The sequence below is a fragment of the Lepidochelys kempii genome, chromosome 14 (genome assembly GCF_965140265.1).
Source record: "Lepidochelys kempii isolate rLepKem1 chromosome 14, rLepKem1.hap2, whole genome shotgun sequence".
NCBI lineage: Eukaryota > Metazoa > Chordata > Testudines > Cheloniidae > Lepidochelys > Lepidochelys kempii.
Genome location: NC_133269.1, coordinates 28,134,296 through 28,161,277, shown reverse-complemented (window position 1 = coordinate 28,161,277; position 26,982 = coordinate 28,134,296). Strand labels below are relative to the sequence as shown.

Here is a 26,982-nt window from a genome sequence, read left to right as displayed (position 1 = left end):
CAGAGGGCTTGAGGGCAGAGTGGGCCTATTGCTACCCTGCAGTGACGGCAGGCCCAGCAGCGAGTGCGTGTGGCCAGTGGAGTTGGGGAGCTGACCCCTGGCAGGCACAGACAAGGCTCCCTCAGGCAAAGGGCAGGTGGTGGCAAGGTGCCTCCCAGCCCTGGGTACCCTGGGAAGCATTGCAGGGTATTAACTTACTGCAGGTTTGGGGCAGTTAAAAATGACACCCCAAGGCCCCAGCCCAGTGAGGAGGACCGAGGAGAGGAACTGTGACTGCGTGGGGCACCTGAGTCCCAGCACTGCCCAGAGTTCTGCTCTGCCTAAAGCCACAGTCCCGCCCGGTGAGTAGGGCTTTACCAAATTCATGACCATGAAAAATGCATCACAGACTGTGAAATCTGGTCTCCCCTGTGAAATCTGGCTGGGGGAGGGAGGGAGAGATATGTCCCAGTACTGCCCCCCTTACGTCTACGCTGCCTTCAGAGCTGGGCGGCCAGAGAGCAGCAGCTGCTGGTCTGGTGCCCAGCTCTGAAGGCAGCGCTGCTGCCAGCAACAGTGCAGAAGTGAGGGTGGCATGGTGGGGGAGGGAGAGGGGAAAGGCGAATCTTACGGGTTGGTGACGTGGGCAACTGCCCCGAGCGCGGTGGTCAGGAGGGAACCCCGCCACCCGCCAGCTCCAGGCCCTTTTAACCTCTGAGTGCTGGACCCTGGAATGGGGGAGGGGCAGGGCTGGGAGCGTCCTCGGCAGGGGCTCCTACCCTGTGCCAGGCTCTAGCTGCAAGTTCGGGCTGGGCTGGGGAGGAATCGGACCTCGTCCCCTGCATGGGCTGCTCCCAGGGCCAGATCAGAGCCACCTCCAGGAACCTCCCCCAGCAGCAGAAAGCACCGTGGCTGCCGGCCGGGAGCCCACCTCTGAAGGTAGCATCACTGCCAGGAGCAGTGCCGAAGTCAGGGTCACAATACCGTGACACCCCTCCCCCAATAGCCTTGAGACCCCCCCCCTTGACCCTTTTTTGGGATGGGATCCACACAGTTACAACAGGGTGATATTTCAGATTGAAATAGCTAAAACTGTGAAATTTAAAGGACTTTTAAAAATCTCATGACCATGACATTTACCAAACTGGATGGGTAAATTTGGTAGGGTCCTACCCAGAAGACTAAACAGGGGGTACTTCACATTACAGCTACACAAATGTGGATCCTCAGTTGCACTGTTGATATCAGGGCCGCTTCTTTCTGGCAGATCCATTTGAGCTCCGCTGCACACATCTCAGACAGAACCTGGCTGCCTTTTATCCACCCGCAGCTGTTCCCATCAGCAGAGCCTGAGAAGCTGCAGAGTGAGAGAGAGTCTGTGTCACTGTGGGTCCCTGTAACAAGGAAAGGCCCAGGGGTGAGTCTTTCCTCCCCCTCCCCGTAATGGGAAGCTGGGCTCTGGTGTTGTCCTTCATCTCTAACTTCCCTGCGGAGCGTGAGTTGAGAAGACGTCCCAGGCTGTGAGGTGAGTTAGGGCAGTGGCTCTCAACCTTTCCAGACCACTGCACCCCTTTCAGGAGTCTGATTTGTCTTGCGTACCCCAAGTTTCTCCTGACTTAAAAAGGACTTGCTTAGAAAATCCGACATGAAAATACAAATGTTGCCACAGCCACTATTGCTGAAAAATTGCTGACTCATATGTACCAAATAATTATAAAATAAACCCATTGGAAATAAGTATTGTACTTACATGTCCGTGTGTGGCGTACAGAACAGTATGAACAAGTCAGTGTCTGTCTGAAATTTTAGTTTGCACTGACTTCGCTAGTGCTTTTTATGTAGCCCGTTGTAAAACTAGGCCAATATCTAGATGAGTTGACCTACTCCTCGGAAGAGCTCTGTGTACCCCAGGGATACATGTACCCCTGCTTGAGACCCACAGAGTTGGGGGTCTGGAGCAAGGACCATACGAGGTTGAATCCCATGGGGTGGGTGACCTGGTACTTGTTCATTGGAAGCACCACCTTGATCTCCTGCATCTCAGCTTTCCTTTAAAAACGAAGTCTGATGGGTGAGAGGAAACCTGCACCATGCGGCCTGGGTAACGGAACAGCTGCAGGGAGCTGAGGACTTGTTCTGATTAGAGCTGGATTCCCAAAGGGACTTAAGAGGCTAATGGCCACTTCAGGCATCTCTGTCTCTTGGAGTGCGAAGTTCCTTGGAGAATTCCACTGGGTGGGAGACTCAGCTGTGAAGGGAGGGGGCGGGCAGGAGCATCTCCTTAACCCAAGATTGGAATAACTGAAGTAATATTCCTTTTGCACAGAGCCTCAGCTCTTTGGAACCTCTGCAAACGCTTTAGCCACGTGTTTAATTCCATCCGCAGGAGTAGCCTTGGATCGCAGTGGGAGGGCTCAGGTGTGTATGTGTTTGCAGGATGGGCGCTCAGGGCAGTCCCTGATGCCAGGGGAAAGGGGATATGAAGTGCCACTGTCTGGATTTGGGAGCCTGCCTGCACACCGAAGTCACTAGGCGCAGGGTGCATGACTGCAAGGTGCTGGGCTGGGGAAAATCAGCCCTGTGTGGTTATTTTGAGTAGAAAACCAGAGCCACTTCTGGGGTCTTTCAGCTTCTAATGCCCTTTCCCTTCTGCAGCTGGATTTCAGCATATGATAAAATCCCTCTCAATGCCAAGTCAGTGCCATAAATCACTGGACTGGGTGCAGGAATCAGTAGGCGATGTTCTCTTGCCTGGGTTATGCCAGGTCTCAGACTAAATTATTCTTCCCAAAACTTTTAAAAGCTGAGCCCCCTCCTCAAGGCAAAGAAACCAATCGTGCCCCTCACCCATCAGCAATGTCTGTGTTAGCGACCCCACCCCCCATTTTCTTGTATACATCTTCAAACCCCACCCTTCCCACCATGGCAAGCCCTTCCCCACGCTTCAGGAGACGCTGGAGTAAATGATCCTAACCGTCCCCTCTAACCTTAAGACCTGAGTGACCCCATCACGAAGCATCTTAAAAATCACAGTTCCCAGACTCTGGAACAGGGGCTGCTTTGCCGGGCTCACCTTTCTCCCTCCGTCACGTTGGCCGTTGAGGATAATGAGCCTGGAGATCTCATTCCCGCTGCTCTGAGTGGTGACCATGTGCACACGACCCAACTCAGCTCTTACTGTGTCCCAGGAACGTCTTCATCTTCTGGGAGAAACATGGCAGCAGTGGGATGATTTAACGGAGTCCCTTAGTCATGGCGCCTTTCGCTCTCTCTTTAGTTTCAGAGCCAGCATACTGGAATCGTCTCACGGTGCGTGGAGTGGTGGCAGTGGTGGGGGTGCTGGTCTCACTATACGAATGTGGGCTTTGGAAAGGTAGAGGGAAAGTGTTTGCCTACTCGAGACTCGTCTTCAGGAAGCTGCTAACTCATCAGTCCCAGCAGCCTAGAAGTCCGCAGGATTCACAGGAATCTGAGCTCCACGCAGTTCGTGACAGGGACGGGGACCAGGCATAGGGAACCAGAAACAGGAATCGAGACCCAGCCCTGGAGAATGGGGAGGGAGACCTGCTAATGGAGGACAGACGCTTGACCCAGGAACCCAGAGGAAAGGATCCATTAGGTGGGGACACTGGTGTGGCCCAGGAAACTGGAGTAGCATTGCCAATCCTCCAGGATAACCGGGAGACTGCAGTAATTAAAGATTAATTGTCATGTGATAAAATCTTCAGGAATATGTCCAATTAAAATTGGCAACCTAAACCGGAGTGGGGGGAGGGACCCATTAAATGGACACAGACTTGGGCTGGGGAACCAGCTAGAAGAGCTGATCCCTCTTACGATGCCCCTCAACAGTGGGGACTAGACTAGGCAAAACTTTTAATCTAAACCTATTTTAGATTCAGTAGTTTGCGAATTCATATCCGGTCTGCTGAATTGTTCACGTCCAGACCCTCCCCCGAGTTCTTAAAAAGTCGAAGCATTTAGTTTAGACACTTTCCAAACAATCCATTTTGATTTTTCAGTTTGAAACAATTTTTTGTTAAAAAATGTCCTTCAGTTTTATTTCAAAAATTCAAAAAGTTACAACCCTTGAAATGTTCCTGTGTTTTTTTTTTGTTTTTTTTTAAAGCTTTTTGGTTCATCAAAAATTTGGAAAAAAATTAGTTTTGTTCAACCTGAAACCAGTTTTTTTCCATCTCTTTTTTTGGAATTGTCAGCGACCAAAATATTCTGTTTGCCCAGCTCTTGGGGCGGGTGAGGATTTTAGTGGTTATATTGTGGGTCTCTGAGTCTCCTTGTGGCTCAAAGTTTTCTTACTGTAACAAATTTATTTGAGATGAGGGCAAGATGGACAAAAGCTTCCTAAAAGTGTGGGAGGGCTGCTGGCACCCAAACTGTGGCCCAGCCCCTGTGCCACCCCTTCTCCTCGAAGTCCGGCCCCCTCAAAACGTCCCTTTCCGAGGCCCTCCTTCATGCGGCCTTTCTCCCTGAGCTCCCACTTCACACTGCCCCTTGCCCCCTCCCGCTTCTTCTCTCCCCCCTCATCCAGTTGCTCACACTTATGGCCAGTAAAAACTGGTGGGCCCTGGTCTCCCCTGTTCCAGCACCTCTGGATGAGAGTGGGAGAGGATGAAGAACTCATTTCAAATATAACTCCCCCCACCTCAAAAAAGCACAATTTGCCAGCAACAACAAAACGGGCCAGTCACGCTGTGTTGTGTGTGACATTCCCGTCCTGGGGCGGTTTATCTCTTTGAGAATGTGAACCCTGCAGGCCTGGGTGTTTTTCTGTGTAATGTGACCTCAATGCTCCTCACCAGAGCCCTTGTTTGTAAATGTTTCAGTAGCAGACATATTTATCATTCATGGACAGACAGACATTTATTCATAATTAGAAATGGTCAAAAATAGCAGGGGTGGGGAGGGTCATGAAAATTGAAGAAGAAACCAGTTCCCCCCCGCCCCATATTCTTCAAACTTATTTGCAAATGTTTTTAATGATCAAATTTCTGTTTAGTTTTGGTGGGAAAACCTCCACGTTCTCTCTCAAGTGGGCAGGGAAATCCAAAATGTTTTTTTTAAAAAGGGAACTCTTTTCAAATGATCAATGTAATCCAAAGTGGCATTTTTAATTCAAAGGTTGCATTGTGAGTGTAAAACCGTTTTGAACCAGCTCTATTACTATATAACAAGATGAGTTTATTTTTCATGATGCATTGTTTGGGCCACGTTCCACGTGGTATTTCAGTTTTTGCACCGCTCTTCTCTTCTTGCGTCTGCCCCTCTCATAAGCTGTGGCCTTAATCTCAGCCCTGGAAACACTTTAACCTGCATGTTTAACTTTAATTACTGCTGTGAATAATTCCATTTCAATGGGACAACTCGGAGGTCGGGTTTGCGCTACGGCTCTATATCAGTGTAACTACGTCATTTATTTAATTTTCTTTCTTTTACATGTGAAAGTTATTGAGAGGTGAAAGCAGGTAAAATACATGAACAGGTTCGGACAGTCCAAGTTTATCAGTGCAAAGTGACAGCAGAGATGAGGTATCTGCTAGTTTTCCATAAGTCTCTCAGGGTTACTCAGGATAACTGTGGGGATCTCTGTCTTGCATCTGGAATGTTCCCTGAAAGTATCCAAACAGCTCAGAGATGCAGAACCATTTCCTGGATCCATTCTTATAGCTGTCTTCCCCGGAAAGCAGTCTGGCAAGAGTTCCTGTCAGCTCTTTGCGAAGTTATCTGCCAAAACACTAGAGTTTTCAGGTGCCGAAGTAGCCCTTGGAATCACGGTGAAATTATCCTCCCAGCCACCACCAAAATTTGAAATGGTGCCCTGAGTGCACGGTACCCTACCGTGCTCCCCCAAGAGTTGCTGCACAAACAGGCAACTCTGCAAGTTCTCTGCATGCCTCTCTGCAAGAGACCCCCACGCCCCTCCATTTCCTTGGCCACATGTATCCTGTCCCCATGTTGGTGGCTAATCCAGAAAAAGGGGGAAAGAGCTCATCACTGCAACCACCTGAGGGATGTGTTGGGCTGAGCTCAGCTGGTCAAAGCAGGCAATAGGGACAGAATCTGAGACTTGAAGCTCCTCGAGTGACCTCTGACCTTTCCAGACCTGCCCTTCAATCAGACACAGCCATTGTAAAGTTTAATGTGATAGTAACTAGACCCATTTTAAACCCTTCACCACACAAGACAAAGCCTGTAGGATTCATCATGAGCTATTTATTTCTCCTCCCCTGGATTCCTGCAGCCCCCAGCCACCTTGGAGCTTTCCCTCCTCTCTCCCAGGCTGGGCTCACTTGATTGCAAGAGCTCAGCGGAGGGTCCAGCTTTGCTCTTTCGCTTCCATTCTTCACGCCTTTGGATGGCTGCATTTGCAACTGAGCAGCCTGATGGAAACACTGAGTCCTCTGTCCAAAGACTCCCTGAGAACAGGGGGAGGTTCACCTGAACTCTCAGGAGTGGAGGCTTGGCCCATCGGGTAGGGTTACCATATTTGAACTTTAAAAAAAGAGGACACTCGGGGTGGGGGGGGGAGTTGTAGCCCTGCCCCATATCTACTCCCTCCCACTTCCTGCCCCCTGACTGCCCCCCACAGAACTGCCAACCCATCCAACCCCCGCAGCTCCTTGTCCCCTGATCGCCCCCCCCAGGACCCCGCTCTCCATCTAAGCCTTCCTTCTCCCTGTCTCCAACTGCACCCTCTTTAGACCCCCCACCCTAAATGCCGCCCTAGAACTTCCCCCCGAACTGGCCCCTGACTGCTCCAACCCCTATCCGCACCCCCGCCCCCTGACAGACCCCTGGGTCTCCCACACCTATCCAACCACTCCCTGTCCCCTGACTGCCCCCGCAGAACCCCCGACCCATCTAACCCCTCTGCTCTCTGTCCCTTATCTCCCGGACCCCTCTCCATATGCCCACCCCCTGACAGGCTCCCCCCAGAACCCCTGACCCATCCAACCCCTCCTGCTCCCTGTCCCCTGACTGCCCCTTGGGACCCCATGCCCCTTCTCCAGCCACCCGGCACCCGTACCCTGCTGCTCAGAGCAGTGTGTTTGGGGTGCGGAGCCAGAAACAGTGCCGCGCTCCCCCGCAGAGCACACAGCTCCTCACCCCCACCCCCAGAGTGCTGCATTGGGAGGAAAATCCCGGCCCTTTGGAGAGTTTTACAAATTCCTCCCGGAGGGCGATTTAAAACCCAAAAAGCCGGACATGTCCGGTAAAATCCGGACGCATGGTAACCCGACCACAGGGACTACAGGATTTGCAGCTGCTGCCAACTCTATGGTGAATCCTCCGACTCATCACCAACCAGCTCTTCCCCATTCTGCCAGCCGGCCCCACGGTCTGACCGTGCAGGAGAACAGAAACCCTTTGGGACAGCAGGAGAGTCTCCTCAATGCCGCACTCTTTGCATGGCTTCCCGAGGTCACCGGGAAACACGACTACCCTGCCCCAGGAGTCTCTCAAGGAGCTGCCGGCGCAGTCACTGGGCACCCACTCGTAATGGTCTCGGGCAGTGGCATTGCAGAGAGAGCTGAGCAGACCGTCCCTTCTGTGACTTCCTGAATTGCTGCCAGGACTGATTCTCCTTTGCGCTAGAGAGAGTCCCCGAGGAAAAGCAGCTGTGGTGGGGGAGGGGGCAAGACAAGCTCTCCCCGTGAGCCCTTGACTAGCAGGTAAGCAGGACTCTGGGAGCCAAGGAATCAGTGTGTCTTGCTGGGAGAGCAGAGCTGGAGAGCAGAAAAGGGCACTGGAGGAATTGTAGAAAAGTCAGTGTCATGGCCGAGTCATGGGCAGCCAGATCTAGTGGGCAGAGGCAGAGTCCACACTCACGAGACAGGAGTCGAGAGTCAGCTGGGTCAGGACACTGGAAGAGCAGAAGCAAAAGACCAAATTGTGTTCAGCACCTCAAGTCAGATGAGTCACCCCGAGTCCGGATGCCAGGAAATCAAGCCTGGGGAGTGGGAGCAGGAACAGCCAACACACGGTCCAGAGGGGGCGGGTGGGAGCTCGGGTGTTCAGACAGCTTCTTGTTCCTGCTGCTGGTTTAAGGAGGTGCTGGGGGCCGATTAGCTGCTCTGGGACTCTGCCAATAGGAGCCTCAAACTGGGTCTGGACTTCGTCAGTCCTAGCTAAGCAGTTTTTCGTAGGCTTCCAGGTGGCGTGCTGGAGGGTGGCTGCTCCCAGGACCCCTGCACACCCGAGTTAATGAGCCATGGGTCATGACAGTGAGTGATCTCTCCCCGCTCAAACCTCCTGCATGAAACAGTCTCCAGGGTCCTGGACGCATCCTCTGAGAATAAAAAAACACAGTCATGAGGACAAATAGGCTATGGAACAGGAGCCCCCTCTTACCTGCAACAACCCCAAGTGCCCAAAAGAGTGGACGGTTCTTACCTCCAGGAGATGCCTGGGATCTTCCATCTAAGCTTCAGTGGGACCCCTGTTTCTTGGTCTGAGAGGATGAGATCATCTGTCCCCACTGCTCCCTGCGCTGGGCTGGCTGCAGCACACATCTGTGTAAGAGGCTGGGCCAGAGAGATGTTACAGTCAGGGTCCAGGCAGCCCAGAAGGAGAACAGAGGATCTGAAACCAGAAGACGAAGCAATCAAAACAGCGGATTCGAGAGAGTGGTTTTGTACCCTACAGGGACATCAAAGAAGGTCTGATAGGAAAGCTGAGATGTTAGTCTGGAAACTGCTAAGGCAAAGATTGTGACTTGTTAAGGTTCAGTTTAAGTCACTACAAAGTATGTTTTGTTTTCTTTGTCTGTTTGAAATTTGTCTCTTTCTCCTGCTTAGTTTCACTTAAATCTCTTCTTTGTTACTGTGCTTCCCAAAGCACCTCAGCGTTGGGTGTTTGAGTGAAGTGTGAGTCTCCAGCCTACCCAACAGGCTGAGCTGTGCCCTGTCTCTCTGAAGGTAGCGAATAATTTCTGAGCGGTGCTGGGCCCAGAGTCCAAGGGCAGTTCACCAGACATCTCCTGTGAAGCCCAAAGAGACCAAAGGAGCAGGAGGGATTCAGGCCCCACTGATCCATGGGAACTTCCCACAGAAGAGGCTACACAGGACTCCAGACACAGCCAGCAGGATCCCTCCCACAAGCTGAGCCATGTCCTTCCCCTGCCAGCCCCACAGCTTCCTCCTCACCCCAGCCTCAGGAACCCCTCCCACCTCCCTGCTCTCCCCACCCACTCTCCAATACCAGGCTGTTTCCAGAATGGAAGCAGGTGCGTACCAGAGTTCACTCACCGCTAGATGCTGGCCAGGCCTCGTGTCATGGCTTTCTAGCTGGGCTAGCAACCCCGCTGATACTCACTCTTGCAGTTTGTTGGCTGGGAACTCAGCTCTCCAACCAGGTGACTGGCCTTTACTCCACTCCTTCCTGGGTCGTGCTCCTTCCAAACAAAGTCCAAAAATGTCTTGAACAGAAAAAAGGTCTTCCACCCTCGTGGGGAGTTCTGCCTCAGCCTGATTTCGGCTCGGCCTGCCCTTCTTGGGTTTCCATGGTCTTCTGTGTCCCCTTCCTTAGGGACGGTGAGAGAACCCAGTCCTACCCTGGACTCCAAATCCGGTCCAGCCCGGCTGACAGGTTTGCTGAGGGGATGGTGAAACCCCATTGCTGATCAGAAGGAGATCAGAGTCTGTTCTCTAGGAGCTGAAGGTCCGTTTGTCCTGCTGCGGGAAGTGGAGCTGGAGAGTGGAGATGTTAGGTGAAAGAGACTGCATGATTGAGTTGGAGACTGAGGGAAGGGAGCCTCCTCCCAGAAACAGTCCCAGAGAACAGCTTTGAGGAGTTCTCTGGGGAGCCTCCTGCTAGGAAAAAAACAAGGGTGGCACATTGATGGAGATGTCTCTGTCCCAGGGATGGGGGAAGCTCCCAGCCAGGCTATGCAGCAGGGATCCCATTTCTCCCCCAAGAAACCCAGATGCCCAAAGAAGTCAATGGCTCTTACCTCCATGAGGGAACGGGGTCTTCCCTCTCAGCCTCTTTGAGAACTACCACTGCTTGGTTTCCTCGGACAAGGGACCTGCCCCCACTGCTCCCTGAGGTGGTTCAGCTTCTGACTGCAGCCATCTGGGAGGCTGTCACACACCCCAGGGCCTAGAAGACACGGGGGGAGGAGGCTCCTCTTCATGTCAGACTCTGAGAGCCATTAGAGGGGCCAAAGGAAGAATAAAGGGCAGGAGATGAAGCTAGCCCTGAGGCTCTGTCCCATCCTCACCTCCGCAAATGTGGAGCTTCCTGAGCTTCAGTTGGGCAGACAGTCTGTCGCCCTGACACAAAGGTCCTTCTGCGCCATATGGGGCAGGAAGATCTCTGCCTGGGAGCACGGGGAATGGGATGGGGGTGAGATCAAGGAAAGAGGGGAGGGGTATGGGTGGGAGGGAAAGAGCTCCTGCCCCAGATGAAGGAATTTGGGGGGCCGAGGGAAGGACCAGCTCCACAGAGAGGGCAGAGAATTTCTGTGAGTGCCAGGGGCCTCCATTTCCGCTTCCACTAGCCCCGCATTTACAGTGAGACAGAGCAGTACCTGCAGCAGGGAGCGGGACTTGCTGAACAGGGAGGGGAACCTTTAAGAGCATCAGACGAGCCACAGCCCCTGCAGCGCCTCGGGCATCTGGTGCAAGTGCCTGATGATGTGAAGCTGGCCCATGACCTTGGCTGTGACATCCTCGTGCTGCAGGGGAACGAGAACATGTCAGAGACGGAGACACTCCCCAGGAATCAGGGAAAATTAAGGGCACCTGGAAGCAGCACCATCATTTCCACCCAGCAACTGCTCATGTCTGAGTGGTGGATTCACCCTCCGGACGCCCAGGATGAAGGCTTGCTGTCCTCTCTAGTGACCTCCAATACCAACCCCCCTCCTTGTCGGGTGGGCTCCTGCCACCGCCCCATCGGTGCCCCTGACAGCTGTTCCACCTCCACCCCACCTGGGGAGACCGCTCAAGTTCCTAGAACCCTCTCCTCCACCCCTACTTCCATCCCCACCCAGGTAGGGCAGGGCGGGGGCTCTAGCAGGGTGGCTGGGGGAGAAGGGATTCTGGCAGCAGTGAAGTGGGATGGGGAGAGGTTGAGACCTTTCCCCAAGTAACCCCAGGGACAAAAGCTAAAGCCACAGGATGGCAGCCCTGCTGAACGGGCCAGCGAATGGCAATAGGATGGGAATGAGGCCCTGGCCCCCACCCCAAGCTCCTGAGTCGATTCAAGTTGCTTACCGTGACCCCCATCAGTCGCTGCGCTTCCCCAGGAGGGAGTAGATGAGCACCAGCCCAGCCTGGCTGACACGCAACAGGGGGTCGTGGATGGCCAGCACTGCTGTCTGCAGGAAGGATCTCTTCTGACCAATGGAGAAGAATTTTCCAAAGACCTAAAACCAAGAGGACACGGGACTCAAGCAGATTGCCCAGAGCCAGCCTCCAAGTCCTGGCGGTACAATGGCGTCTAGTGCCCCAAAGGGCGGGGAAGAGAGTTGCTGTGGCCAAGGCACTTCATTCCCCAGGAGGCTTTCAGGGTCCCAGGGCTCAGGGAAGCCCCTTTATTAAAAGGTGGCAGATGCTGAGGGACCAAAGCCTCCAGTGGCTCTTTCGGAAGGGCAATTTCTGGCAGGGGCCAGGATAGGCTGGAAATGGATCTCTAATGTGTGTGAGCAGGCCCACTCTGCTGTGCAGGGCACACAGACGACAGGGGACCCTGTGTTGCTTCCAGCAGAGAGATCTCCTGCATCTCAGTGGCTAGAGGAGTGTATGTGGGGGGAGATAGGGAGGGAGTTGGAGTTGACAGACCAAAGGTCTCTTCCCCACAGCTTAGTGATTTCTCTCGTTGCTGGGAATGGCCTCTGCATCTCCTTGGTTTCTTCACAGGGAATCCAACCTGCAGCCTGACAAGGACAAGGAGACTCATGGCCCAGTCCCCATCCCAGACACTCCTCGGAGACTTTTCTTCCACGACAGCAATTCAGCTTGTGTGAGGCGGGACAAGCTCACACAGTCTCTCTCACGGGGCATCTGTGGAGCAGCGTTCTGTCGATGCCCTTGTCGATCCAGGAGCCACTCCAGGGCCTCCTCTGTGATGTTGTGGCAATCACCCATTTCACCTTTGACTCCAGGCTGGGGGCACTGTGTTACGGTGTTTTGGAAGGTTTGGATATTCTCACCACAGTTGTGAGACGGGGGCGGGGGGTGTCTTTGATTTTCTAATTGTGCAGCAAGTAGCCGCAACTTGGGTCAGTGACAATGTGCTTCTTTGGAACAGTGGCTGAGGTCCAGATACTCTGCCATTCCCTGGCCGGGTCTGGAGACATGAGGGGTGCGCATGTGGTCCATATTAGCTCTGGAGCTCACTATGTCCTCTACCCAGTTCCCAGGTTGGGGCATTCGGCTTCCTGACCGGCAATGGAATTGGGCAAAGCCCACCTCCTTTCTCTGCTTCTACAGGGTGCAGGGAATTAAACAAGGGTCTGATCAAGCAATCGTGACTGACTGACTCAGGGCTCTCCTCTCAGACACTTGGGGATCAGCCAGGGGGACAAGGAGCAGAGAGACACCCAAAGCCATAATCCTATATTAACTCACCCACCCGGGGATCCTCCTTATGCCACGGAGCAATTCAGCCATGTAAGGCACTCAAATCACGGCAACTAGCGAGGTTCCAATGTGGGACCTTTAGCACCAGCCTGTCCCACTGGTTGCTGGATGAGGAACTCTGAGCTGGAAATAAGGAGTGGGCTCTTTTCCTGTCTCCAGGAGGCATCCACTGCAGGGAACCCAGCCAGCTACACCCCCTGAGCTGTGTCATGCCCTGGCACAGTGCCCTTACCTCCCCCACTCTGGCTGTATTCTTGTAGCCTAAGAGCCTTCTGTCCTGGTGCCAGTCATAGCACCAGAGATCTTCTGCGTCATGTATGGTCTGGCCTGGAAGAGAGAGAGAGAGAGAGACTTTTCTCCTCATTCTGGTTGCAGTTTCTGTGTCCTTCCAATCCCATTGGTGGCTCCACAGTGGAGTGGAGAAGAACAGAGGCAGAGAGAGACTTGTCCTTCAGCCTGGGTCAGTCTGAGAGAAATGGTCTGGGGTCCCATTATCCACCTGCGGTCACTCTCAGTCCCCTATTGGGTTCCGTGTCCCAGCTGGGTTCCTTACCCCTCTGTCGGAGCAGCAGCTGGTAGAGCCGGTAAGTCCCCTCCCTGGCCTGCCGGCTGATGTCCTTGTCTGGATCGCTGACAAACAGAGCCAGCTGGGCCACATGGTGCCCCATCCTGGGGAACTCGGCAGAGATCTAATGGAAGAGAGAGGAGAGGGGACTCCATCAGCATTTTCCTGTCAGCTCCCCTGGGCCAGAGGGCTCCTTCCCCTTAGCTCCTCTGCAGGAGATGCTGGGGGAGAGGAGCTTGAGATCAACCCTTCATTTGCTCTGCTGCCAAGGGAGCCCGGAGCTGCTTTGGGATGCCAAGCAGGGACTGGAGCATGGGCCCCTTAAAGGCCCAGGGGCAACACTGAACCAGGACAAGAAGAACTTGACTCAAGCCTAGCTCAGTCCCTGCTCTGACTCTGCCTCCCTATGAAGAACCCTCCTAACCCACAGCCCCGGCAGCAGCAGATCCTGCAGCCCTCTGGAGCCAGCCCGCCACCAGCTGGAGCCAGCAAGCTGGGGTCGGAGTTCACTTACGTCAAACTCAGGGAGGGTGACTGTGTATCTCAGCAGGGCTGTGCTGCTCCTGATGGCCCTGGCTCGCTCCTGCGACACCCTGGACACGACCCACAAGTTGATATTCTGCGGGGAAAGGAGGCAGGTCAGACTCAGTGGCCAGGTGTACCTGCTTTGAAAATGAGCTCCCCACGCCCCCAGCCCCAGGGGCCTGAGACATTCTGCGCAGGGGGGAATATCTGAGGCCTTGGTGGCAGAGCTTTAGAAGGGGATTATTTCACCGAGGATGCAGCTTGTACCCTGCAGGTCACAACTTGACAGCGTCTCTCTAGATTGGGACAATGTTCGCGGTCGGGGCTGGTCCCCTCCTTCCAGAACTCCTGATTCCTGAACAGTTCACCAGAAAGGAGACTGAACCCTCGGCCCTTCCCTGCTACGAAAATCCTTGGGGGGATGTAGGGAGTGACTGAGAACACAATCCCCCCAGGAATTTCAGAGCAGATCAGAGGGAAGGGCTGATTCCCTGGGATCCTCCTGTTTCTCTAGGAAGGAGCGTGTGCCTCTTCTCTGAGAACCATCTCCCAAATCTCATGGAGTGTGTGTGTTGCAGGGGTGAGGGAAATGTGGGTTTTCAGACTCTCACTCCCCAAGACAGCCAGGAGCCGTGTGGTTAGTGCTCAGCAGAACCAGGCAGTGCTCTGGCTTTAAGTCCCAGCTCCTTCCTCTGTCCCTCAAGAAGGAAGGACCTGATACTGCTTGCACTGACCTCCCCAACCAAGGACGGCCCACTGGGGACCCAGCTCGGAGGACACAGTAGAAAATGGATCTTCCAGTCTCTCCTTACCAGTCCTCCAAAGAGTTCAGGTGAAATGGGGCTCACCTCCAAGATGAAGTGGAGCCTGTCTGTGCCTGGGGACTCTGCCAGCAGGTTCCCCAGCATGGCATCCAGGACCTCTGGGATGACTTTGTGCAGAGCCTGCAAAGCATGGGTCAGAGTTAGGGAACCTGGGCCTACACGTGCCACAGGATGGGAAGAGGGGTCTCTGGGAAGCAATGGGGAGACTCCCAAACACATCTCCTGGCCTCTCTCCTTCACATCCCACTGCAGGCAATTCGCAAGAATTGATGACCCCTGGACCTTTGATCCATGAGCTTAGCAGGTCTCTGCAGAGTGCCTTGTAGGCAGAAGAGTATGAAACAGCCAAGTTGCTATGGATGGAAGCTGGGCTTCTGGATAAAACAGGGCTTATGAAAGAAAGAAAGAAAGAAAGAAAGAAAGAAAGAAAGAAAGAAAGAAAGAAAGAAAGAAAGAAAGAAAGAAAGAAATCCCCCAGGGAGGGGCAATCTCTAACCTGCTGGAGGCAAGGATCCAACCCTGCAGCTTGTTCCATCTCCGCTACCCCACCCCTAAATCTGGAGCTCCAGCGAATCAAGGGAGCAGGGACCAAGGACTGCTCTGGAAGAGGAGGAGGATGGAGGAGGAGGAGGTACCTGGATGTCGGTGGTGTCCTTCTCCGTGCCCAGGGTGAAGACGGAGTGAAGGGCAGCTCGCAAGAGGTGGGTCTCTAGGGCTTGCTCCAGGGCAGGTTTCATGGTGCTGGCAAGAGAGAGGAGCTGCTATTAGACTGTGCAGTACGGGGGTGGGACTGTCGCCAACACGGACACCAACCCACAGGGATAGAGGCACAGGCTGGCGAGAATGGAAACTGAGACACTGAGCTTGGGAATGACAAGGCCAAGGCGTCCCAGACAGACAGTGGCAGGACAGGAATAGCTCCTGTTCCCTGGAGCCTGCTGCCCCTCCTGTATCTGAGCCCGGGAATGAGCCCCTCCCCAAAGCCCCTGTCATGTTATGGGAGTGAAAAGAAGAGCCCCACCAGGAGAGAGTGACCCTTCCCACCCCACCATCTCTGCCAGAGGCGCCACTCTTGGGAGGTGACCTGGGAGGGACAGTGACGGTGACTCCCAGCCTTGGGCCTGAGCAGCACTGGGGTGAGGGGAGCTGGCGGGGTGGCGGGGTGGGGCTGTTTCGGTACCAGAGGTTGCCCACTGCAGCCAGGGAGTGGGCGAGGACGGCGCTGGGTGACGAGTCATCGAGAAGCTCCTCGATGAGCTCCTGTGAGACGCAAAGGAGACAAAGGAGCATGTGAGATTCAGGCCCGACTGACACCTCCCAGAGAGGAGATGACACAGCCAGTGCCCCACATGGCCAGCAGGATCCCTCACCACCTCCCGCTCCTCCGATTCCTTCCTGCCCATCCGACTTGTCCCCCTTCCTGGATTCCTGCCCAGCTCACTCCCAATCCCCTTCTCTTCTCCTCCCTGTCAAAACTGTCCCCATTCAGCCCCATCCCGACGACCAAGCTGGGACCATTTCATTCCTTGTCCCCCACTCTCAGCTGCCCCCCAGCCCCACAATTCCCCCCCTCCCTCCAGCTGCCGTATGGCGTGTCTCACTCACCACGATCCTCTTCACCACAGCCGCCTTGCAGCAGCGCGGCTCCAGCGTGTCCTCCCCTCTCTCCCGTGCAGCCAGACATGCGGGGTAGATGGCCTGAAGGAACAGGAGCTGCTGCCCCTCGTCCTGGACCCACCAGAAGTGGGGTATAGCGAGAGAGAACCTGTTAGCTAGGGACCTTCCTACCCCACCCAAACCAGCTCCAGGGCTCAGGCCTCAATGGGGGATTGTGGGGACCCACCTATTCTCCAAATCCCCCCCCACTCCTACACAAGCAGGATCAGGAACTGGGACAATGCCTGTCGGGGGAGATGACCTCGGCTCTTGTGGGACAAACACACCCATCTGGGGGTCCCACACTATGGATGTAAAAGGGCCCCATTAGTGGTGGTGGATCAGGAGGGACAAGACCCTCGGCAGGGGGTGGGGATGCTGGGAAGGGACAGGGCCATCTTGGTTCCAGCCCAGGTGGGGAACATTTGTACCTTATCTCTGCACTGGAGCTGCTCTCGGATGACCTTGAGAGCAGCTTCATCTTTGGCCACGTCCACCCCTTCCTCCTGCTCCGAATCCAGGGGGGTCCCTGCACCAGGGAGGGAAGGACAGGGGCGTGGTGGGCAGAGCAGGATTCAAGACCCCCCTTCCCACCTCAGGCCCCCAGGGCAGATCGGGCCCCAAACCTCCCTCTCAGGGATGCCTTCAGCCCCCAACAGCTGCCGAAGCCCAGAGCAGAGCCCCCCTCCCCTGCCCAGGACTCCAGGGGAGGTGCCTGTTCCCCCCGCCCGGAGCAGCAAGGACCAACTGGCAGCAGCTCTTCACGCCCCCACCCCCTGGTCCCCGTGCGGAAGGGGCAGCTGTGTGACGGCTGCTGCTGTCCGTGGGGTTCGTGGGGCTCAGGCCAGACACCTGGGTTGGGGACCCCCCCCATATCCCTGCGAGAGAGTCTGGGCCCAGGGTGTTCACATCCCGTCCTCAGCCCCCCCGGAGCCCAGCCTGGCTCCTCACCTGGAACAAAGCAGTGGCGCCCGTCGGCCTGGCTGCTGCCAGAGGCCCAGGTGCTGCCGCTGTCCCAGGCTGAGCTGCCGGTGCTGGGACAGGGACCTTCCCCCTCCTGGCCGGCGGGGGCTGGAAGGGCCTCAGAGAGCGGGCAGGGCGAGGCCTCCTGATGGGAAGGAGGGCTGGGCTCCTGGGGCCGCTGCTGCCCACACAACAAGCCCCAGAGCCACCCTGCCCGGCGCCCCTCCTGGGCTGGGTCCTGTCTGCCAAACCGCAGCCTGGGCCAGCTCCACTGGGGCCTGGTCGGGGCCTCTCCCAGCTCGGCGCCTGCGCCGGGAGCCAGGGTCCTTTTCCAGAAGGCCGGGCACTTCCGCCGTCTGGCCTGGACGGGAGCTGCTTCCCCGCCAGCGGGGACGCAGGGCTTGCTCTGCCCCTTGGGAAGGTGGCAGCTGCTTCCCTCAGGCTCTGGGGCCACCTGCAGTGCCTTCCTCCGCAACATCCGCAGGAGCCTGGCCATCCTGGAACCGAGCGGGGAGCAGGGGTGAGTCTGGGCTCAAGGCAGCCTTTCACTCCTGGGCCTTTTCTGTCCCTCCTCCTCCCACTTCCAACCACAGCCGCCCCCTCTGCCCCCACAGCAGTGTTAGGGAGTGCCATCTACACACACGGGCAGGAGTTCATTGCATGATCTGCTCCCAACGTTCCCCCTCGTAATCCCTGCTGCTGCAATAGCCAGGAAGTCTCATCCTTTTCCAGCAATGGGCTCAGTCCCAAAGACCATCGGTTACTCTGGACAAGCAGCCCCCTTCTGTCGTCCCAGGCCACTCTCCCGCCCAGGCTAGAGAAGGAACAGAACCCAGGAGCCCGGACTTCTCCTGCGAAACCATTCTCCACATCAAAGTCACAAAGACCATAAGCACAGGAAGACCAGAGCCCTCCTCGTTCCCATTTGATTTCCAGGCTCGGCAGCTCACAGGTTCTGGCCCAGCTCAGAGACTCTCAGCCTGGGGAACAGTGTCCCACAAGGGAAGGGCTGGGAGCCCCTTTGCTGGAACCTTTCCAAACACACTGGAGACGGCTCTGGAGAAGCCCCTGCCTGGCCTAAGAGTGAGGGGCTCTTGGGGGCTGTTTGCAGATGAAATCCCCCTTTGGAGATACTCTCTCCCCCTGTTTCTGCCTCTCCCCAGACAGACAGGGGAAGACACCGAGGAACCCGAATGCCACTCACTTGCTCTCAGTGATGGGATGATGGATGGCGGATGTTCAGGGTCAGCAGACGTCCCTCGCCCTCCTCCTCACTCTCCAAGCCCAAGGCAGGCTGGAGAGGGTGGTGACCTCAGGAGTTACCCTGCCCAGCCAGCAGGCAGGGTGATGACACGAGGGCGATCGACTGGCTGTAAAAACAAGAGTCTGTCTGATTGCCAAGGGATGGAGAAACTCATCCAGCAGCAGGGGGGTGCCGAACACTGCCCTAGGGCGGAGGTGACAGCGCCTCCAGGATCCTGACATCCCAGCACTTTACCCACCTTCCTGGAGCCTCCCAACCCCGCTGGGCTGTAGCGATGGGACCTCAACCCGACTGATAGCAAACGGGCCTCACCTACCAGCTCAGGGTCACACTGAGTGTCAGAGCCATGGATGGACCCCTTCACTAACCACTGCCGCACACTCCCTCCCACAGCTGGCAATTGCAACCAGGCCCTAATGGCTGGTCCCCCTGCCTTTGAGAGGGAGGGTCACTCCTGCTTCCATTGCTGCCTCTTGATCTGTGGGACTTTGGGCAAGTTGCTCCCCCTCTCTATGGCTCTCTGGGACTCACATCCCTGAATGGGCTTTAAAAAAGACAATGGTTAAAGTTTGGCCCCAACTAGTTCTTGTTTCTCGAGACAAGCCATTTTAGCAAAGTTTAGAGTTCTTGACATTCAGCACCTGGAAACATTCCTTTCTCCTTCGCAGACGGCGTTAACATCCCGTATCTCACCCAGGCTCCCTGCTGCCTGGAGTTAGAGAATTGACCCTGTTCCCATTGGACCTACCCAAGGTGTCACACAGCAAAGCGGTCACGGAGCCAGAAAGAGAACACAACAGTCTTGACTCCTGTTCTAACAGACAACAACCCCCCCGGAGGCAGTGATAAAGTCCAGGAAATAAGGTGTGAACATTTGCATGGAAACTGTTTTCTTTCAGAAAATCCATTCAGACGAAACCACTTTGTTTCTTGAAAGCATAACAAGTAGGATGAAAATTCTCTGCAAAAATATTTGTTTGCAAAACAAGAGCATCTCCTCTCCGTCACAGTGCATTAAACTGTCTCGTCGTACACAAAGGGGAGACACTATGCTCTAGAAAATTAGATGAGATGCTTCAGTCTGAGCTAAGTAGTTGCTGCTCTTCACAATTTCAAAACAATAAAATAGAAATGAGATTGAATATTAGGTCATAATCTGCTATGGCTCAGTGTGATAGGACACCCCCTAGTCTGCACTGCTCCAAGTGACACTCTTCAGTGCATCCCCAGCATCCACCCATGGTGAGGTAGGTGGGAGAGGATTGTTATTTGTACTTGACAGAAGGAGAAACGAAGGCTGAGAAAGGAGCGGGGACTGTCTTAGCTGATGCAGCCAGTCAGTAGCAGAGTTGCTCTCAAATGAGCTACAGACCAACAATTGTTCCTAATAATTATTCAGCAATTATTTTAGAAGAATTGGAATGTTTGAGAGGATCATGAACTGCTCCGAGACAATGAATGGAGAGCAGCGTCCACATTAGTCAAACATCTAACTGGTTGTGACTTATTTGCTTGGTCATAAAAGAGAACAACAAAGACCAGAGTTTCCTCCCTGTCAATAGCCCCCTCCTCAGCCAATCAAGGTTGAGACTTTGAGGAGTGGGAGGCTAAGGGTTCTCATCAAATAGCCCAAAGAATGGCCCTGGTCACCACCAAGGGGATCACTCTCGGAGCATTAGTCCAGTCTCACCTCTCTGTGAGGGCCTCCCACAACCCCCGCCCCGCCCCCCCCAGCCTCCTCTCCACAGACAGAGCTCCTAGTGGTGGGAGGAGAACAGAGGAAAAGGACAAAGGAAGCAAGAAGAGAAAGGTAGGAGAGACAGAGGAAAAGGGAAAACAAAAAGGAGAAACCCCAATGTCCCCAGTAATTCTAAGGGACAAAGTCCTAGGTCGGAAATAAAATACTGCCCCCACAAGCTAATGTTTTCCTTTCCTAAAAATCAGCCGGCACCTGATGGATCAGACTGAACAGGTTCCAAACCTCTCCGAGGCTCTTACCTTCTCTACAGGGAGGTCTGTTTTCGAGCAAAACCACAAAAAGAAAAGGAGAAAACTCCGAAGAGGGTCCTCCTTGCGCTCACGTACGTGCAAGTGAATGCTCTCTCAGTCCTCTAGGAGAGACCTCGAGAAGGAGACGTGCTGAAGCAAAGCCACAGGTATCTCCGAGGTTGCCCCTGTCCTGCAGCCCTGTCCTGCCTGGCTGATGTCAAGATCTCTCTGTGAGGTCATCGCCTCCCCACCACCTTTGTCCAATAGGCTGAGGTCCTGCCAAAGGCCCTTGTGATGTCACTGCCACACCCACCCCTCTGCTGCAGTGCTGATGTCCTGCCCCTGTCCAGCCACATTGGATGTTTGAGCTGCTTCCCCTGGATCACCCCTCTCAATGAGCGTTCATTGTGGGCTCAAGCCAAACACAGTAAAACATCAGAGGCTTCTCCCTGTGCTACACTCAGTTTTTCATCAATTAGCAGACTTTATGGACAGAAGAGACAATTAGAGCATGTCTTCTGACCCCCTGCATATCACATGCCTTCTGTAGAGCACAGGAGCTAGTTTTTGACTACACAAGTTCAAGAAAGGCATCTAGTCTTCATTAGAAGACATCAAGAGCTGGGGAATTCCCACCACTTCCCTTTCTAGTTTGTTCCTTTGGTGATTCATCCTCACGGTTGAATATGTGTGCCCTCTTTCTCATATGAATTGGTCTCTTTTGAGTTTCCAGCCACTGGGTCTTGTTATGCTTTTCTCTGCTAGATTAATGAGCCCTTTAATACCCGATATTTTCTCTCCATGAAGTCACTTCAACACTTCAATGATGTCACCTCCCGATCTTTTTTATAATCTAAACAGGCTGAGCTCTTTCAATAGCTCACTAGCATCTGCCAGGAAGGGAGTCCCCACAGAGGGACACCGTAATCTCCGAGGGCGGGAAAAGGCTCTCACTGCCATTTCTTAACCTCATGGGGTATTCTCCTGTTCTGCCAGCCCCACCCCTATTTAAGCATCTCCAGGTGCCTGAGGGAGGAGGAACCAAAGGCCATCCTGCAGCTGGGACAGAGATGGAGGTTGATGACCTACCTGCCCATGGTGACCATGGTGCAGGACAGCCCTCAGGACATGCGAATGCAGCTCCAGATCTGGGAGCAGCTTCCCTTTGGTGGCACGAGACCTTGCAAGTTGAGGGGGTGAGACAGGCACTAACTTTTGGAAACCCTCAGTGGGATCAGAGGGTAATGGTTTGTAGAAAGTGGTGTTGGAGAGCTTTACAAAAACTAGACAAGAACGGTGCATGTTCCAGGGCAGCTCCAGCCCTGGTGCTGTCAGTGAGACGTGTCCTCCCAGCCCTGCCTGACGGGTCTTTCTGTTACAGAACCTCATTGTAACTGCAAGAAAAGCCCAACCTGTGGAGTTGTGGTTGCACTGAGAGTTGTATCGTCTGCTTTCATCGCTGCCATCATTGCTCTGGCAGGTGAGTTCCCAGCTTCCGCCCTGCTCCCTTCCCCTCCATCTACAATCTCTGTGCATCCCATTCCCCCTGACCTACCACGCTCGATCTCTCCTCCCGGCCTGTCTGGCTTCTGCCCCTGGGACGGAGGATTCCTGGGGGATGTTCCTCCACGACCCTCCTCCTGCTCCCTCCCAGACCCCTGCACCTGGGCACTCTCTGTGTCGGGAAGATCTGACTGACATTAGCCCCCCCCCAGCCCATTTCTGAGCACTTTGGGTCCAAGTCACCTTTGCCACGCACCGTGAAGCAGTCCCTGACCAGGGTGTCCAGTGGGACAGGGTGCAGTGCAACCCTGAGCCCTTTGCCTTCCCTGTGTTGCTCTGAGGTTACCAGCCTGGCCTTCCTGGATCTTCAGGTCACGCCTGTGGCCGGGCGGCAGGTGCTGCCGTGTTATTGAAAGGAGCCGTAGAGCTCAGTCTAGACCCCTCCACCAGCGCAGTGTGAAAACCCACCAATCGCTGAGTTTGGCCATGAAGGGTCCCTTAGCACCATTCACTCCCCCGGGCTGCCCAGACAGCGTGTGCTTGTGCAGAGGGCATCTGTTTGCCGTGAACATGAACCCTGCTGTATCCCCCCGTCGTCTGGGGCAGGGCGTGCTGGAGACTGTCGGGGGTGGGATTTCTCTACTGCCCTGGGATCCGATCACTGGGCCCCAGGAGGGTTGAGCAGCTGGCAGAGGGGATTGAATCCAGGTCTGTCTGCATTAGGAATCCTCTGTGCCGATGTCATGACATCCGTGCAGTTGAATTGGGGCAAACCGCTAAAGGAGACGCACCGCACTGGTGCACAAAGCAGCTTGCCTGTGTGCAGTTCGCTGCAGGAAGTTACCAGAGCGAGCCGCACTGCTCCAGCGCATCTCCAGGAGGTGTTTGCCCTGATGTCACTGCGTCACTGTGATTATACCGGTGCAGATTGATCGGATACAGATGGTCCCTGAATCCCAGCTCCCTGCTGTAATGGCAGGCTGTTGCAATAGGCAGCATTGGCTCTCACTGTGTAAGGTGGGAATCTGTGAGCTTAGGGTTGGTTACACACCTGCAGGTGCAGGGAGCTCTGCAGAACATGTGGCATCTGACCTGGAGATGGATGGTGGAGACAGCCTGTGCCATCAACTGTTAGTCACTGACTTCTCTGCTGAGTTCAGTAGGGGAGGGGTGTGGGCTACCGTGCACTGGACAGTTAAATCTACAGGGTCAGACATGCCTTGTGCGTGAGGTGAACACATGCTCGTTTTCTGATCACCGCTGCCACGTTTCCTAACTCTTCCCGACTCAGAGTGTCTGTTCCACGCTGAGCGCCAACCACATGGAAAGGCTTGGAAACCAGCTACCGAGTTACTGTGGTGCAAACAAAAGTGATGTGCTCAAAAGTGTCTGGAGGGGTTTGAGTCCGACTCCTCTCAACTAGACAGGCCTTTCAAATCCTCTTTGGTGTCACTTGTGGGTGACCCACTGCTGCTCTTTCATGGCTCTGAAAGGGTTACGCTGCTCTGAGGGCTTCCAGAAAGTGCCTTACTTGCTGCTGTGTTTGGGGAAAGAAAAGTCTGCAGGTAGGAGGTGAATAAAGTTCCATCATTCCTGGCCCACAGTGCAACAGGTCACTTCCCGTGGCTGTGGTTTCTGGCGCCCCCTTGTGGCTTTCATGTCCCTGAGTGAAAGTTCCCACGTTCTTCTCAGTTGTTCACCTGCTGTTTGTTGCGAGGTTGAACGTCCAGCTGCTGATCTTGTGCCTGGGGTGAAATGCTCTGAGCTGTGTCAGTCCCTCCCAGGCTGGGAGTGTCCCTGGAATCCTTCTTGCCAGGCAAATTTACTGTGACAAACGCCTCCCTCCCCCTGCGTCTGATTGCGTGAACCAGCCCCAGCTGGGGATCCCAGTAGGCTTGGCAAGCCGGTTAATTGACTGCCTGTTTGGCCGCAGTCAAATACTCCAGCGAGAGCCCTGGGGGCAGGAGGCAGCCTGCCTTTCGGATTGTGTCTTGGAGCTTGGCTGGTGTTTTTCAGAACTTGGTTTCAGTGTTTCGCCTTTGCTTTCTGAGTTAAAATAGCTCAATGAAGTACATTAAAAAAAAAAATCGGTAGATCCATATCAAGCTAAAGCTACTGGAGACAATGACGTCTTGCTCTTTTTTGTTACTGTTCTGATAAATTGGTATTTTAAAATATCTGACCACTATCTGGCACATTTGACTGGTCAGTTAACCAATTTTTGTATCAGTCAAATGCCCAATTCTAGGTGCAACTCTTACCCTCCATGTGACTGTCTCATTCTCAGTGCTGGCGTCTAAGCTTTCATCAGCTGATCTGTGCCCCCCTGCTGGCCCTGCTTGCCCAGACGGCTGGATGGGATACCGAGGGAAATGCTACTATTTCTCCGAGAGGGAAGGGAGCTGGACCGACAGCCAGAGCCCTGCTCTGCACTGGGTGCCTACCTGGCTGGGATCGACAGTGAGCAGGAAATGGTGAGAGACTCTCGAATTGCCAGACACTGGCCTTGGCTCAGCGGCGGCTGCTACAGTAGGACCTGGGCTCTGCCCCCTCCCGTGCTGGGAGGCCGGAGTGAATGAACTTCCAGCGGCTGAACGCCAGCCCTGGCTGGGCCCAGGGCCCTACTGTCTGGGTGTGATCACGAGGATTGGCCATTCTCAGCTTCCCCCTCCCCAAATAGGGAGACAGCCCCTCTCTAGGGCAGGGCTGGCTCAGGCATCTACTGGCTGTGGGAGTGGGACTAAGAACCCAGCCTGTGCTCCTGTTTGGGGGAAGGGAAAGGAGCAGCCAGGTGAGGATGTGGGGGGTGGGGTGGGGTGGGGGTGGGAACCTGTCACATTGACCCCTCCCACTTCAGCTTGACTCGCTCCCTCCTCCTACCCTGCTGTGGTGAGTGGGGGCTGCTCTGTGAGAAGAGACGTCTCTGCAGAGAGTTCAGACCCAGCAGCTGCCCCCAGCCCAGGGGGACTTGGTGTGTGCGTGACTGGGAGCACTGGGGCGGGGCTGCTGTGTGCGGTGGGAGCATTAAGACTGCCCGGGTGGTCTTGTGCTTTGCAAGAGGGAGGGGAAAATCCCCCCCCCGAAAATAAACTGAGCGCCCTTCAATATGTGACTGGGATTCTCTGCAGCACAGAGCCCTGGAGGGGCGGTGGGGGGAGCACGGGAGCTGGGGCTGATACCTGCTGTCCCTCAGCTTTCTTTAAGGCATTCCTGCTGCACCATAAGGGTGTCTATGACCACTGGATCGGCCTCCGGAGGGAGCAGGGTCAGCCCTGGACATGGGCCAACGGCACCAAATTCAGGGACCTGTGAGTCTCTCTCGCCCCTCTGGACTAATGCCCTGGGCTTGGGGGTTCTGGTGTCTGAGCGGTTTGAGCTCAGGTCGATCCACCATTCAGTGCTAGTGAAACCACCAGACACGACCCTGGTCCGTTCGCGTCCTGCGTGTATCGGAGACCGATGGGAGCCGGCGTGTCCCTGAACTCTCGGCTCCTCCCCGCAGCATGGTGCTGGGCCGGAGACAGAGCCCGCCATAGCCAGAGGTGCCCTTGCAGCGCGCTGGGATTTCAGCTGGGACACTCGCTGTTCTCCCCCAGCCCTCTTCAGCAAGGTCCCTGGGGTGTCTGACCCCCCCCGGGGAAAGGAGGCAGCAGGGAGCTCAGGTTAACAGTGGCTGCTAGAGAGGGCAGCATGCCGAGCAGTGCATGGCAGGTGCAGGTCCCGCTGGGGATTGCAGCCGGCAGGTTTGAGTGACTTGGCTGGTGAGGCCTCTGAATCCGCAGCAAGGCACCGATGTTAAAGGAGCCTGCGGTTCACAGGTGCTGGACGCCTGGGGCTCCCACGGGAACGGGGTACAGTAGTGATGGCTGCCCAGCCAACACCCCGCGATGGGTTTCAGTGGGCTCCAAGTGTGATCACAAAACCTTGAGCCCGGAGAAGGGTTTGAACCCCGGAATTCAGCACTAGAAGCATGAGCCTCTGCCATAGGAGCGAAAGAATCCACTTCTTTAACTGAACCCCCCCCAGATTGATAAAGCTCTTACGCAGGCCAGCCATTAGAGGAGGGTGGAGACCCCCCACTTCCCTGGTCTGGTTTACTTCAGTACTTTGAAAACTCAGGCTGTTATGGCGCTGGGTCAGGGCTCCCCAATGGACAGTCCCCATTCTGCTGTATTGGACCCAACCTTTGGATCCCACCTGCTTCCAGCCTCTCTGGGTCTGAATAGCCACCAGACACTGTCCTGAGTTCGGGCCTCTGTGGCCCTCTCCTGGGGTACAGACTCCCTGTCTGGTTCCCTCCTTAGGAGGTGGGACCCTGCAGATCAGCTGCTGTAGGACCCAAAACCAGGTCTGAACCCTCCCAAACCTCCCAAGAGGCATGTTGTCCCTAGAGCTCCACCCTCCACTCCAGAGGAACTCTGGGAGGGTCACGTGAGGATTACAAACAAGGCACACATGCTTTCACAAAGGAACTTCTTCAACACTCTCTTTTTCCCCCATCCCCAATGGAAAGCTCAGGAGTTATAGATCAATGGAAAAGGAAATCCCTGAATGCAATTTCCTCTTTCAGTGTCATCTTGGTTCTGCTCCGTGTGTTTCAAGGAGGGGAGATTCCTCCTGCCCCCCACTTTTCCTGCTCGGTTGTCTGATTCTGGTGATGGTCTACCCCTCTTGTTAGAGGACCGGTCCCTTTTGACAATCAGTCTAAGAAATTCTCTCCATCCTCCTGGGGACTTTCCATTCTCCAGTACCCCTGTGGGCTGCTCAGCATAGAGGGTCACAAACAGTCAGTGGTTCTGCAAAGCCCCCACTGTCCTGAGCTCTGCTCCTGAGGGGCTGGGAGAGTAGCTGCTCCGCACTCAGGCCTGCACTGTGGAAAACGGCTCCCCTGGCTGGGACTGGTGTGAAATGCCCGGCCTCTGCCTGACTGCAGCTCCCTGGCTTCTGTGTTGCAGGTTTCAGATAAGAGGAGGAGGTGACTGCGCGTATCTGAACGAGAAGAAAGGGGTCAGCATCTCACGGTGCCACATGGAAAGACGGTGGATCTGTAGCAAACCTGATGTGTATGTGATGGGAAAAGAGACTGCACTGGAAGGGGGCTCGAAATGA

General features: G+C 54.9%; 1 pseudogene; it reads left to right on the top strand.

The window, feature by feature from the left end:
* Positions 1–220: 220 nt before the first annotated feature.
* Positions 221–26,982, top strand: LOC140898100 (C-type lectin domain family 2 member E-like; annotated as a pseudogene).